This window comes from Pinus tabuliformis, chromosome 1_1 (assembly GCF_031772625.1).
Source record: "Pinus tabuliformis cultivar Carrire ecotype Pingquan chromosome 1_1, CPIR1, whole genome shotgun sequence".
Lineage (NCBI taxonomy): Eukaryota > Viridiplantae > Streptophyta > Pinopsida > Pinales > Pinaceae > Pinus > Pinus tabuliformis.
In genome coordinates this window covers 352,013,187-352,019,558 of record NC_142297.1, presented here as the reverse complement: position 1 = coordinate 352,019,558, position 6,372 = coordinate 352,013,187, and positions in this window count along the sequence as shown.

Below are 6,372 nucleotides of genomic sequence, written 5' to 3'. Positions count from 1 at the left end.
TACAAGGATACATGATATCTGGGCCAATACTCCATATGAGGCTCCTACTCGAAATGGTGTGAGGTCTAATTGGGACATCACATTGGGGAGACCCCCTTGGTTGATGTATTTCCAGCACCGTTAAAAAAATGGCGCTAGAAGGAGGGAAAAAAGACAAGTTGTTCCCATTGAGTTTGTTTTGAACCTCTTATCTGAAATGGCTCATCCTCAAATTATACTCCTGGGGTATTTTTATAACCTGTCCCCTGGTGAAATTTCAATCCCCAATGAGTCTCTCCATGACTTGTCTCAATTCAAGTTTGATGGTGAGGGTGATACATCCATTTTCAAGCATGCATCTCTTTTCCTTAATTTTTGTGAATATTATGAAATTGATTATGAATATGTGGCTTGTATTCTCTTCTACCTCACCCTTGAAATTTGATTCAGCCGATGGTGTCACACTCTACCACCTGCTTCCATTCATTATCTTGAACACCTCATCAAGCCTTTTATAGGCATAATTACCAAGATGTTTATAAAAGAATCAATCAACTTAGAATGGAAAATAATGAAACAATTGATGATTTTTTTAATAGATTCCTTCACTTATGTTATGAGTTTCCTGAAGAAGACATGGATTGGGATTTCTTCAAGAAAAATCTTGAGTGTTTGTTTCATATATCTTTGCACAGTGAATCCATGCCACTTGACTTTTTTCTTCCCACCTCCTAACACAACCCTAATTTCATAGGAGGGACCTATTATTCCTTTTGTTCCTTGTCCTCCTCCTTTTTCAAGTTCGATGTGGGTACCTCCTTCCTCTTTTCATGATTAAGATCCCATGGAGGAAATATTGGAGTGGTTCATAAAGCCTATGGTGAAGAATAATATTTCCATTCTTCGTGATGGTATTGACACTCATAACTCTAGTCTTGGATCTTATTCAAATTCATGGCATCCTCTATCATCTAAATACCATGATTCTTTGTATCATGATCCACTTTATCAATTTTCTCCACCAACTAGCTCTTCACACTCTTTTGACTTTCAAGTTGTTGGTTAAAATTGTGATCAGATACAAGGTAGTCACACTTCACAGGTGGAGGAGTAGGAAGGTGAGGATTCTTTCAAATTTTCTTCTCTTTTTCAAAATCCTCTGCATGAAGATAGTATTTCCTCATCCTTGGCCGATAATGAATATAGTAATCTTGGTTGTCAATCAGATATAATAAATTCTCCTAATCAATCTAAAGTCATGGGAAACAATCATCCTGATCAGTATGAAACTGTAGATATATATGATGATGAATGGTCAGTTTCTCGAAAATACTTTGTTTCAAAATATTTAGATTTCAAATCTATTTTGATGAAAGAATATTTTCTTATGAACACTTATTCCTTTTCACCTCCCTATCCCTTGTTCTCTACTATCCATAATGCATCTACATGCGATGAAGATACTCCATGCTCTTCAAGTTCTTCATCTGATGATTTCACTTCTCAATTGCCACAAGGTAGTGAGGTTTTCCATGATGAAAGAGAAAATAATTAGATCATTGAGTATCCTTTACCTCCCATATCATCTCTTGTTTTGAATGAAGACAACTCTTCAAATATTTCTCATGAAATTTCTCCGATTCATACATCTCTATATTGTGATCAGAAGAATCTTTTGACTTGAGTAATCTGGTTGTTGAAGTTGTAAAATCCGATCAAATTAGTGATAGAGATGGTTATCATCCAGTTAGTAGTGGCCTCATTGAAATAAGTGAAAGCAACTATCCTCATACCATGCATGATCTAATTCAATCTTCAGAATGTGATTTTACAATCCTTGAAAGTTTTGGGACTTGTTAGAAAGTCAATGTTGGCATTGATTTGTGTTGCAATGTTTGAGATGTGCTGTTGGTTGGAATTAATGTCAAACTAGTAGCATGGGTTGCAAGAGAGTTGATTAGCACTTGTATGTTTGATTACAGGTGGCTTGTACATGGTTGATGTGTTGCATTGGTTTTGGCATGTCTACTAGCATGGAGATGTAGATGTGATTTGCAAGTGTTGCATACAGAGTGTGAGTAGAGGATGTCATGTTACTCATGGTCATGATTTTTGCATGGAGTTGGATGGTGGTACGTTACACTAGTTTGGAGGCCTTCCCATGATGATCAATTGTGTAGAGGAGGAGTTGTATTGGAGATGCGATTATCTTCTTGATCATGTTGATTAGAGTTGAGGAGATTTGTTGATTAGGTCTCCATCTCCTAGATTAGGTCTTATTGTTGTTGATATGATACATAGGGTTTGGAGAGGATCTAAAAGTGTTGGAGGATGCTTGAGTAGTTTTACAGGTGCTAGAGATTTTTCATGGTTTCCTTCACACCCTCCTGAAACTATGCTCCGAATGGTGGCCAAAACAATTTGGAAACTTGGATTTTTGAGGGTATACACTAACTTTATGAAGGAAACTCAAGTATATACACAGATATTGTGAAGGAAACTTGCATATACATCTTGGAAGTGTTTTTCTCCATATTACTCATGCATATCAAGTATTTTATTTGTTTTTATGGTGGTTTTTTTCAGGATTTTCCATGTAAAGGTCGAAAAATGTCGAGGAACTTCTAGAAGATGGTTAAACTTCAAAATATCCATCATTTATTGGAGAGAGTGGAAGTTGATCAAGTCAAGGAGCTGGATCCAAACAAATTCAGTTGCGTGAAAATAATTGTTTGAATGGTCCATAACATGTAGTTTAATGAGTTAATCATCAGAGAGAAATGATAAATAGAGGAAGGCTATGAGTCTATTTGGTTAGTTCCATTGAGAGTGTGAGTAGATATTGCATCAGTTTCTCACATATTTTTGCAATGTTTTATCATAGTATTGTATGCATGAATCAGAGATATAGTTGAGAAGAAGTTTCAAAATTTATGTGTTATTTGTGGAAGAAAATTGATAGCTTGTGGCGTGTTTGAGAGTAGTGTTTTGGTGTGAGAAGAACTGAATAATTTCCCTCCTCTAGGTGATATTTTTTTGTTCATATTTTCTTTGCAAAACAATGGTGTTGTTGGGTTGCTCATGTTGAGGATATTAAGAACCCAATATCAAATATTGTGAAATGTGGTTTGCAAGGAGGAATTGAAGGCGTGGATGCTTCCGAATAAATAATGACTCGATAGATTCAGTAGAATGAAAAATTTTCTCCATCCAATAGGAGTTGGTTATTCCAATGGTAGTTGGGCGAGGATCATTGGTAGTGGGAGCTTCTAGTGGATATATTTCCGTAGATCCATGAGGGAAACAAATTTCATGTCTGATACGTGCCAACATACTCTGAAGGAACTTGAGTCTTCCAGATTAGGGTAGTGATCTATTTCATGTACAATTTTTTCAGCAGAATAATAAAATAATTGAGTAGTGCAACAACAATAGTGTGGTTTTCTCCTGAAAGGGTTTCCACTAGAAATACTTGTGTTCTTATGTGTGCATGCTTGTGCTGATGTTTCTCATGGTTATTATGATTTGAGTCTATTAGTGCTTTCATGTTTTGATAAATTAATATTGTGTATGAGTGTTTCAAATTGATAGTCCGGAAAAAATATTTAAAATTGATACGAAGGTCATCACTATTGATTCACCCACCCATCTTAGTAGTGATCTAGTTTCCAACAATTAGTATCACAGCCAGTGATACTAAGTGTAGCTTGACCGCTTGGAGAGTATATTGTGGATCATGGCCCGAAGGAAGAAGAGGATGTCTCAAAAGACAAAGGGTTTGATGAAATAAAATATTCATTCCATTGCAAATGAAGTAGTAAATTCAGAAATCTTAGCCAAAATGGTTGTGTCACGAGGTCATATTTTTAAAGAATTTTTTAATTATGATAATAATGATTCTATTGAGATACATAGTTGAGATGCGATGGATATTGGTCTTGATAATGATGAATATGAATCAATAATTCTTTTAATAAAATAATTACTTTCTAACATAGAAAAACTAACCACTACATGTAAACATCAGAAAATACTTTTGCAGATTTCCGATGAGAAGGAAAATGGGCTAAGAGAAGAAATCAATGGATTGAAAATTCAGCTAGAGGAGACAAATGAGATAGAATATGAAATGAATAAGAAATATATATAAAAGGAGTAGGAATGTGAGAGATTGGAAGCATAAGTGGTTTCACTAAGAAATGATTTGGAGAAGAAAACCATTCAGTTTAAGAATAACCAAGTTTCCTCATCTTGCAAATCAAATTGCAATGTGCATAAAGGAGAAACTAGTTTAGTTGCAACCACAAGTATAAAATATGATAAAAACAGAAAAAATAATAAGAAGGAGAGTCATCAACACAATCAATAATCAAATATCGAGCTCAAGGAAGATAATCCCAAGGTCATACCAAGAAAAAAAATTGATATCTTTTTCATTTGTGAGATGCTTCAATTGCCAGGAGCTAGGAGATATTGTGCCAAATTGTAACTACCTGCATCAAGAGAAACAATGGTATAGAATATCCCATTAATAAAATCAGCAAGGAGGACAACCCGCCTCATGGAGTTCAACCAAAATCAGGTATAATGCTCATTTTTATGGTTATTTCTACTCATGAAATGATTTTGGCACAAGGCTTTTGAATTCAAGTTGCATGCAACAAAGAGTAAAAAGAAGATCAAGGGATTCGAATATTTTCCTCCATTTCTTGGTTATCTTAGATGCTACATATGTGGTAATATTGGTCATATGGCAAATGATTGCAAGACTCCAAGACACTTAAGGCCACCTAATCAAAAAATGAAGAATATGCAAAATAGGCCAACTATGAGAACAGGAAAATCTTTGCATGCAAGAAAGAAATCACTCAAATTTTAGAGGAAGGAGTAGCAAGGACCAACAAGAAAAAATTGAGGTTCACAAGGCCTCACAGGGAGCTATGGTGCATCTTGATTTTGCATGTAGAATCATTGATGGTGTTGCCATATCTATTGAAGTGTGTGTAAACAGATTTATCTGTTGACGAGTTGTTTTGATGCATACAGTTAGGATGTGATGTTGATGATGCTTATGATTTCATGATGATGGATTTTATTTTAGCTACTAATGTTGTGTTTTCCAAAGATGTTGTGGCGATATTATGATACAGGATTTGTTATGTGAGCTTGAGCACAAATCTATCAAGGAGGGAAGTTTGATAAAATGTGATGGCACATGTTCAGGGGGAGCACTTTATATGCTTCCAATATTTTGATTGTTTTGATGGCATCATAGTTTCTTGGAAGAGTTTACTATATGTTCCATGCTATGTGCTTATCTGACATGAGGTTGTTGCATGAACTTGAAACTTAGTTATGCATGGATTGTATTATGCATTTTGGGTTAACGATGCTATGAATTTGTTGATGCCATGGAGATTAGTATGATGATGGTGTATGGTTATAGTTGCTTGCATTCATGCATTAGAGATTTGTAGCTTATATGTAGAAAAACTAGAAGTTGATCATGATGGATATATTTATGAGTATGGTTGTTGATGTGATATTGTTGTTGCCTTTACATCATTATGTTTGTTTATGCTGCAAGTTTAGTTTATATTGCAGAAATTCATGCTACATATGATGGTTATTGTTGTTGCTATGCTTTTATATAGAAAGCTGACATATTGGGCTGATTGGTGTGCTATATTTATGATTCATGGTGTTTCCATATGTTGTTGATTCATGATGCTACAAATATATGCTATTGTTGGGCCACTATGTATTTTTATGGGTTGCGCAATACTACTAATGAAATATTGATTTATGGTTGTTGTTTTGGAGAGGTTAACACATGTCTCTTATGTGGTATATATTTGACATCATCTTGTTGCTATGAAGATGACATGTTTCTGATCATATGCTCTATGTACTTACGTTATGACATTGTACTAGGAATGCATTGAAGTGAGTCATGATAGTTGGCATGCATTGTAGTTTATTTCAGCCATGTATGAGATTTTGATGTCATTATTCAGTGGATATATTCTATTGATGAAGCCTTGTATTGTGCTCATGAATACATATACTATTATTGTAAATCATTTGGTCTTGGTCATAGAGTCATGAGCCATGAATGAGATGTGTTGTATAATGAGTCATGTGAGTCATGGTTCAGTCATATGTATAGGATTATTAATTTCATCATACAATCATGTCTCATCTTTTTATCCATGTAATAATTATGTGAATCCCTATACTCTATTACATATCATTTAGTCATAGCCATTGGTCCATGTGGAGTAGCCTCTTGCATATGGAAAGGAGGCATTGGAAAATCAATTTACATTCAGTCATGTAGATGTTTGCATTCAATGGAGTATGGTTGGTCATGTTATCGTGACCTTGTTTCTC